Source organism: Nothobranchius furzeri, chromosome 19, assembly GCF_043380555.1.
Source record: "Nothobranchius furzeri strain GRZ-AD chromosome 19, NfurGRZ-RIMD1, whole genome shotgun sequence".
In the NCBI taxonomy this organism is placed as follows: domain Eukaryota; kingdom Metazoa; phylum Chordata; class Actinopteri; order Cyprinodontiformes; family Nothobranchiidae; genus Nothobranchius; species Nothobranchius furzeri.
Genome location: NC_091759.1, coordinates 15,940,622 through 15,950,173, shown reverse-complemented (window position 1 = coordinate 15,950,173; position 9,552 = coordinate 15,940,622). Strand labels below are relative to the sequence as shown.

The 9,552-nt window shown below is 47.7% G+C and overlaps 1 pseudogene; it reads right to left on the bottom strand.

Moving 5' to 3' along the window:
• Positions 1 to 2,941: 2,941 nt before the first annotated feature.
• Positions 2,942 to 4,034, bottom strand: LOC139064218 (uncharacterized; annotated as a pseudogene).
• Positions 4,035 to 9,552: the final 5,518 nt, after the last annotated feature.

Sequence of the window (9,552 nt, the reverse complement as noted above, 5' to 3'; positions counted from 1 at the left end):
TAAGTATAAACTTGAAAACTGTCAGTTTAAGGACTTTTTGTGATACATGAACGTTATTTTAGTTAGAAATGTTACAGTAAAAGTGCTTGTATTGCGGTCTCGGCTCGTATGTTCGGCCGCGCTCGGTGTCGTACTTCTCCCACTACGTTTCCCCCTGATTTTAATAGAAGTTTGTATTTTAGGACCAAAAGAGAAAACCAGGTAATTTATTAAGCTTAGGGCGGAGATGGACCACATGATCACCGGAGCAAAGTATTCGGCGGCTGTGGCATGGAGGTACAACAACATCTCATATTTTAAAAACTCGTTTGAGTATATTTTTTTCTGCGAAAACATGAAAGGAATAACCCGTTGTCCTCTTTCCTCTTCCTGTTTCTTTTCTTACATGTTTGTTAAGACTATTCTGGAGAAAATGGGCATCCAGGGGAAGGTGCCAGCGATGAGCTTCTGGAGCTGATCTGGGAGGACATGAGGCTGCAGAGCAGCAGAGGGCACAGGAGAGAAGGAAGAACTTTGACAGCTTTTTACTTTGCTAGAAAAAATGGTTAATGAAGATTAAACATGTACATATAAAAGAAATATCTAAATAAAATCAGTTCTGCATTAAACTCTTGAATTTTATTTTTGTTTACAAATGAGAATTGTTTACTAGAGGGTATCCGCTGGGTCTTGAAAAGTCTTAAAAGGTGATAAATTGGTTTTGGTCAAATTAAGACCCTTAGAAAGTATTAAAAACTATTATCACATCTTTGCTCAGGCTCAGCTAGTCTAAAGTATTTTCTCTGAATTAGCTCTCCAACAGTCAAGGAAATGATTAACCCCCAGAGACCCACGGTTGTAGTATCACAACATCAGATTTAAGTCTACAAAAATAAACCTTCCCCATTTTTTTTCTTTTTAAAACCACATTTACATTGCTAATAGGTCCTATTCAGTTCTGCAACACTATTGGCTGTTAAAATGTGTAAATAGGCCCGTTTATCTGGCCTCCTAGAACAACATGTGAAAGGTTAAAAATATTTTGCAGTTGTTTTCTAAATTTGGGTTTCTGGGGGTTAAAAAGCTAAATAAAACGTCGAGCTCCATCGTTTAAGGTTCCTTCTGCCCAGCGGTTCCACGGTTGCTAGGCGACGGAACGTTCGCCGAGGGAGTTCATGAAGGCTAGGCCTGTCCAAATTCACAGCCGTTAACATCCGGTCTACCCGGCCGACGGAGGACGCAGCCCACGTCGGCCGGGTGGGCTGGGTCCTTCGAAGGATGCAGACCCTGAATTGAGACACAGCCTATGAAATGTATTTAGCCTGCTAATTTATCTCAAATACTAATAACTACCGTATTTTCCGGACTATAAATCGCACTTTTCATAGTCTGGCCGGTCCTGCTACTACCAAGCAACTTATATAACAAAATATGTAGGCTACACCGCGCTGCTGCGGGCCGACTCCGACTCAAGAATGAGTTCCCCTGTCCGCTGGGAGGGTTTCAAACACCGCCTTCCTCTGCTGGAGACCATGGCGCGCTGCTGCGGCGCATTATTCGGTTATTGTTACCGGTACTTGTCTTGCAATGTGAAATGCTTGGTCTCAGATTTTGTAAGAAAAATAATAAAATTTCCCCCCAAAATACGACTTATATATGTTTTTTTCTTCTTCATTATACATTTAATGGCTGGTGTGACTCAGGAGCGACTTAATAGTCCTGAAAATATGGTACGTGAAAATTAGTGAAAACTTGCTCAAAGCAAAATATATTTTCATTACGGAAATAACTTATAAACTTACCGATTTAATATTTTTTTATTCACAGAAAGGTAATTTTCATGAAAAAGCGCCGCAAACCTCCACCTGAACTCCATGCGGTCGATGGGTGTTCCACAGAGTTAGCTCAGTTTGTAGCTAGGTGGCTACATCAGTTAGCTTGGCTCTCACCTCCGTGTTAGCTCTGGGCTAGCCAGGGTTAGCTTCAGGTTAGATTGTAGCTAGTTCGACAGGGTGTCGTCTGTTGATCCCAGCCTTACAGCCCCACCCTCAGCTCCACCTCTCTTCCCTTTTTTGGAAATGTCTGGGCTTGATGGAACCTGTGACACGGTCAAAATGGCGGTGGTGGCCACCTCCCATTTTAGTACAAAAATGTGTTTTTGGAGCCTGTGAAAAGGAGATGTCCAGTATATTTATGTCGATGGTTGAGACACTGAAAGAGGCTGCTCTTTTTTTATTAAGAGAATGACAAATCTAATTGAATCAGACATTTTATCCGTTGCTCTGCTGCATTAAAATCCCCCATTTAAATATTAAAACTTAAACTAAACTGATGTAATGTCCAGAAAGGGTCAATTTTTCACCTACATATTGACCTACATGCCACCAGTCATCTGCAGACATAATTCCATTCTCTAAAGTGGATTTTACATTCTATCTTCCAACAAGCCAGAAGATTCTGCAGTGCTTGTTGACATTTCAGGGGCAGCCTATGTTCCTACTGCAAGATGACTAATCGGTAAATGGTACTGGTTTTGTAGCTCGTGTATCTTTAGGTTACTATCGTAACCCCGGTTCTCTGAGTAACATGAGTGAGATGTCTCACTATGGGATACGCCCCTCCGCGGATTCCTCAGAAGCACTTATCTCAATATGCCAATCCTGATTGGCCAGTGACCGTGACGTACGCGTCCCCTGCTACTATAAGTAGCAAGCGTCCCAACGCACGCACTATTCAAGATAAACACCTCTTCTCGCCTCGCCCAGCAAGAAGGGTTGTCTGGTGAGACATCTCACTCATGTTACTCAGAGAACCGGGGTTACGACAGTAACCTAAAGTTCTCTTTCTTAACATTCGTTTTGATGTCTCACTATGGGATATGGAGACTCCCGTATTGCCAGACAGCTTATCCAGCGATCACCAACCTACAGGGATACGTCACACTCAGAATCGTGTGAGTCATTGCAGGGACCAAAACATCACGCTTATAGAAGCGTGCAAATGCAAGTGGAGAAGCCCAACCTGCTGCAGCACAAATCTCCTGGATTGACAGCCCCCGAAAAAGGGCCCAAGAAGCAGACAGGCCCCTAGTAGAATGGGCCCTCAGCCCTACAGGTGCCTGAATGCCCTGACAGGAGTAAGCCATAGAAATAGCCTCCACAATCCAGTGGGAAATCCACTGCTTTGTGACGGGTTTCCCCTTACAAGGCCCACCCCATGACACAAAAAGCTGGTCCCCCCTGCGAAGGTTCTCCGTCCGATTCACATACTCCTTGAGCATGCGAATTGGACACAGCTGGTGCAACCGCTCCTCCTCAGGAGAGGAGAAGGGCGGTGGGTAGAAAGCTGTGAGGATAATAGGAGAAAAGGAGCCCACCACCTTAGGCACAAAGGCAGGGTTGGGCTTCAAGGACATCTTCATGTCACCTGGTGCAAACTGGGTGCAGGATGGGTGCACAGAGAGAGCCTGTAAGTCACTAACTCGCTTTGCAGATACCAAACCCAGGAGTAGCACCACCTTAAGAGACAGGATCTTAAGGTCCAGGCCATCCATAGGCTCAAATGGAGGCCCGGAGAGGGCCGACAGCACCAAGGACAAATCCCATGAGGGCACCAGGGGTCGAGACACAGGTAGAAGCCTGTACGTGCCCCTCATGAAGCTACACACCAGGGGGTGTTGACCTGCCAATTTCTTCCCAAAACCCAAGTGTCGGGCGGAAATGGCTGCTAGGTACACTTTAATGGTGGAGAAAGCCTTCTTCCCATCCAACAGTCCTTGCAGGAAAGACAGAATGACGTTCACAGGGCATTGGAAGGGTGAGTTCTCCCTGCCCTGACACCAGGCTTCAAACACCCTGCATTTACAGTCATATAGGGACCTAGTGGAGGGGGCCCTAGCATTCTGAATGGTTCGAATGATGGCCTGGGGCAGCTCTGCTGACCCTAGCCCGCACTCCTCAGGGGGCCACGCCCACAGGGCCAGCCGTTCTGGATGAGGGTGGAAGATTGAGCCTCCCGCTTGGGACACCACGTCCCTGTGAAGCGGCAGTTTCCATGGTTGGCCCTCCAGGAGCTGGAAAATGTCCGCCACCCAATGCATGGCTGGCCAGTATGGGGCCACCAGAATGAGAGTGTGGCGCTGGGTTCGTATCCTCAGCAAGGTGGGTGGTATCAGGGCCACTGGGGGAAAAGCGTAAAGCAGTCCCCGTGGCCAGTCGTGTGCCAGCGCGTCCACGCCTAGTGGAGCGTCTCGGTCGCGCAGGGAGAAAAACAGTGGACACTGAGCATTCTCCTTGGAGGCAAAAAGATCCACTACGGCTGTGCCGAACCGGATCCAAATCTGTTCCACCACTGCTGGATGCAGGCTCCAATCCCCGTACAGGGGTGTCCCTCTGGCCAACAGATCCGCCCCCTGATTCCGAACACCCGGGACGTGGGTGGCTCTGATTGAGAGGAGATGCCTGCTGGTAATTAGGATCAGTCTGCGTGCCAACGTGTGTGTTGAGGGTCTGACCTCATGAGGAAATTACTATGCAGTGATTTTCCCCAAAATGACTGTGCTTAAATTGCTCTGAAAAGCAAATAATCACATCAGCGCCAAGAAACTTCATTTCCCATGATGCTTTGCACACGGAAGCATTGTGATGACGTCACCGCCTAGTACCAGAAACACGTTCTGCGCATGTGCGGGAAGCCGTGGAGCTTTTCCCGCAAACTAAGACCATAAATCTTCAGCAGAGACAAAGAAACCTCGTTCTTTTGCCCAGGATACCTGGCGGTAAGGACACGCTTGTCAACGCTCCGACTCCCTTGAGCACGCGGAAGCTCTAAGTGCCCAAGTTGAGCCCACGGAACTGCTGGAAACTAAACTGCAAGCCCATCAGATCTGCTCGTTTCTGCTCCCCTCCAGCTGATGTTTGAGGACACAGAACTGCGGAGGAAAGCAACAACTCCATCAAGCACGCTGTAAGTTATAACTCAGCACAGAAAGAAACTTTGCTGTCTCTGTCCAGCCCGTGGAGAAACACTCGTGAACGCCAAACAACGGAGAAAGCATCAAACCGACGGACGACGCCGAAAGCTGCGGAGAAACACGGAGAACCGTCAAATCAAAGAGGGAGGGACGCCTCGCTCTTCTGGTGATCAGCAACTCATCTCTTTCTCTCTCTCCTTCTTCTTCCGTTAACTCTATAGTCCAGAATAAGCAATAAAACCGCGCTATTGCTTAAAAAGTAGCTTCGTGTTTTCCTCTTTCGTCCCAAACACGTCCGTCGGGTCATTTTGAAAGAATAAACTGCTTATTGATCATTGTTTGGTATCTTAAAATGGTTTCTGTCATGGCCAGGCTGAAACTAAAAGATATTAATTTGTGATTAATCTTTTGTGTTGTTTCATGATCTTTTGAAATGTTTTGAGTGATTTAAGGTTAAGTTACTACTGATTCTAAGTGCTTTGGAAGTTAAAGTGCAAGTTGCCACCCACACTTTAGCCAGACAAAGGGGTCAGCCATCTTGTATTCAAGACTCCATTTTGAATCCATACACACGCACACACACACACACAAACACACACACACACACACACACACACACTACTCCTTTGTGAGAACAAAGGACCCCATTCATACATCCTCCATCACATGCAAACACATCCATCTTCAATCATATCACACGGTTATTATTCATCTATTCCACTGTTTATTCATTTGACAAATTGTTAATTAAATGTTATAAAATTCAGATTTTTGTGTCCAGTAGCTTTGTTGTGTCGAAGAGAAGTCTCTGCTCCGAGGATTCTACGAACTTCAAGAAAGACTGATAAGAGTTTTGGATTCATTTCCCTTTCTAATTAAAGGGTGGTGCCCCGAAGATATCTAAGAATATCTTAATTAATTAATAAATCAGTAAATAGTTCCATATTTACAGAATTTATTGAAGAATCCAAAAGTAAGTTAAAGCTTACGAATTGTTCGCTCCTAATAACCCCTACATTAATTGGTGCAGCCCGTGTGAGGCTTGGATACACAGAGATTTCTATCCGGCACAAACAAACAAATAAATCCAAAGAGCTTGAATTAAAAATAATCAGTTGTTCAGCCTTGAACCAGCAACAGAGTGGTGCTGATTTCGCTGAGCAGGAAGCTGCATCGAACTCTCACCAGTAACTCAGTGCTTCTTTAAAGGTGCAACGTGTAATTAATTCTGGCTAACCTTTTAGGTTAAAATTCAGCTTTTCCTTAAAGGTGCAACGTGTAATTAATTCTGGCTAACCTTTTAGGTTAAAATTCAGCTTTTCCTTAAAGGTGCAACGTGTAATTAATTCTGGCTAACCTTTTAGGTTAAAATTCAGTTTTTCCTTAAAGGTGCAACGTGTAATTAATTCTGGCTAACCTTTTAGGTTAAAATTCAGTTCCTCATTAAAGGTGCAGCGTGTAAGTAATTCTGACTAACCCTTTTAGGCTAAAATTAACTGCTAATTTAGCGACTTTAACTCACAGTGGCTATTGTAACTAACTGAAACCTTCACTCAAAGACTGATAACACCTTGTTTGCTAATATTCTGAAGGAATAACTAGCATATTTAACACTGCAAGTGTTGTAAGACGTTGCTACGGCAACGCACCAGCTTTTGCTAAAATACTGAAAGGAATAGTATTTTAGGCGTTAGTCACGACATTCCGTGCAATCTTAAAACGCTAAAACCTGTGCGCACAAAGGTTAATTTAGTGTTTTTCTGCTACAAAGCTAGCAGTTGCTGCCCAAAAGGTGCAGCTTGAGCTATCTGCAGAAGCTCTACTAGGCTATTTTTGGTTCGGTTGTTAAAATGGAGGGACAGAGTAGTGAACTGACCAACTCCCAGCAACCAGGTGGCGCTGCGGCCCACGACTATGAACCTGGCCTACTTTCTGGACAAATATTGTCCAAACTGGTCGCGGTTGCTCGAGAACCCGACTACCCTTCTAGGGATTTCACTGAAGAACAGCGTAGCGTCGAGCTATAAGCTGTAATTGATCAAATAGAAAACCCGGATGGTACAAAACCAATCCAGGTTCACTTAGCTAAGTTAGCCCTGATCCTCTATCAGAGAGGACTCCAACGTGGTCAGAAGATCATGAACCTCCAGAGTATGCTAGCTGAAAAACAGCGAAATGGAAGGCTGATCGAGGAAGACAACACCAGCACCGATTCTGGGGAAGATGGGGAGAAGACCCCGCCCCCTTCTGCTGATGACAACAGACAGTGGGAAGGGGGGGAACACCGTGACTCTGAGGCTGAGCCAGAGTGCTCTCCCACACCGGTACGAAAGCAAGCCGGCAAAGCCAACCAGGGTCCGCCCAGGACGATCGCCAAAGACCAATTGGTTTCCTCCACCCAAGGAAGCGAGGGACCGCCGTCCCGCCGTAAAGGTAGGCTACCTCCTGATACGTCTCCATACGATAATCAACAGTATGTGGTGTGGGACTCTCTGGACAGACGCACGCCGCAGGGGAGAGATGAAGCTTATCTGTCCCAACCTTCGGCCCCGTTCCCTACACACACAATAGGGCATTCAGGACCACCTAGGGGCCGAGGGCAGTTCGCCCTCGAATCCCAGGTTGGACCACCACCCTCATCTTCACGGCCTTCTCAATCAGTGAGAAGTCGACCAGCTGAGCGGCACCTCTATTTAGACCGCTCCCCCAGTCCACAAAGGGTGCAAGGTGCCGATTGGGGTTATGCACCCCAAGCTGCACCTCAACCATCCACCCATCCTAGCTACTCCGGTATTCGGCATGCCGGTAACCAGCTGCAGGACAAAGCATCATACGCCAGTCCGTATCCGGACAAAGCGTATTACGCAGATGCCCCAGTTGAAAGACGCAGGCTGCACTACGCAGACGTGCCCCGGGAGGAGGACCTCCCAAGACACCAACGTGACGTGCCAGCAGCCCGCCACAACATGCCGGACCCCGATTTGGGCCCCAGGAGTCAACATTGGGAGCCCAGAGCACACCAGCGATATCCAGCTTCCTCTGAGACAGACCGTGGGTCAGAGTCAGAGGATGACGCGCCGTACCGTGAGTCAGGGCTCCGTGTACGTCAAATTGAATCGCTAGCTAAAGACATAGAACGCTTTGATCCTAACACCAATGAATCCAACGTTGACGATTATCTCAGGGAGATAGAATGTTGTCTGCTTGATCTTCCAGCACCTTCTTCAAGGGAAAAGCTCAAGCTAATTTGGAAAACCACATCTAGAACGGTGCACGGTTTCATGGAAACTCTACCACCTGACATTCGTGATCGGTACTCCTCGCTCTGCCGAGCGTTGAGAGATGAATACGCCACGTATGCAGACTCCGCGTCAGCTACAATGGGGGCCTTCTCCATCAAACACGGGAGGAACGAACCCCCCAGAGAGTATTATCGCCGACTCAAAAGTGCTTATTTCCAAGGTCGAAACGGCCCTGGGCTCGAGGAAGACCCTGCCTTCAGATCCCTGTTCATTCACAACCTGCACGAGTGTGTTCGCTCCGAAGTCTCAATGTATTGTCGGATGAAAAAACTGACAACTCAGGAGATTAGGAGATACGCTCAACAGGCTTGGGAAGCCGGCGGAAAGCCCCAAAAGCCTGACGCACATCACCGCGTTATGCACCTAGCTCCCGACGCCGAGCCGCGTTTGGAGCTCGAAGGCACAGAAGCTCCACCCACTAAGCCAAAATCTGCTAAACCTAGACCTGTTAAACCGCGAGAGCAGTCCCAATCTCCTCAACAGGGGAAGGGGGGTGCTGATTGGCCGCCTAGGTCTGGACAATCAGACAGGAAGTGGCCCAACCAAAACCAACGGCAAGCAGGACGGAACAGTGGAAGGTTTAAGGAGCGCCGCCCACAGGTAGGTCCCGAACACAAGTCCGCAGGTGAGTACTTGACCAAAGCCGACCTCCAGGAGATGTTTCAGCAGTTCCTAGCTAAACAGAAGGAACAGCTGAGATCTGCAGATGAGACCCCTGCACCAAAGTCTGCTTCTAAGAAGCCAGACCCAGAGCCAACGTCCGCATGACTAGGCGTGGCTCAACCCCCCAGCGTGGCCAGGACCTACCTGATCAGCTGGGGGAACACTACTGGTAGATCACAGGAGTCTCCTGAAATCTACCCCACAGAGAAACCTGATACTAAATTTCTGAAGTTCCTTGGTGACTTAACAAACCATGATCATGCTCGCCGTTTGTACTGTAGCACCAACGTAGGTGGGTGCATACAGGTTGATGCTCTGCTGGATACCGGCTCAGAAATCACCCTGATGTGCTCCACACTGTTCCATCGCGTGTCTGACACCATGCGGTCGCTCGGGAAACCAGTCCAGGTAGAACCCTGTGACCTGAAAATCACCAGCTACACCCAGACCCGGGAGTGTATCACTCACCGGGCGTGGCTGGACATCACCTTCCAAGACATGACTCTGGTTCACCCGTTTTATGTCTGCCAGCTAGACACTGAACCACTTCTCATTGGTCAGGACCTGCTTGAACGTCTAGCTCCCCTCATCGACTGCCAGAAGGGTCAACTGTGGGCCCAGGTGGACACACCTAAG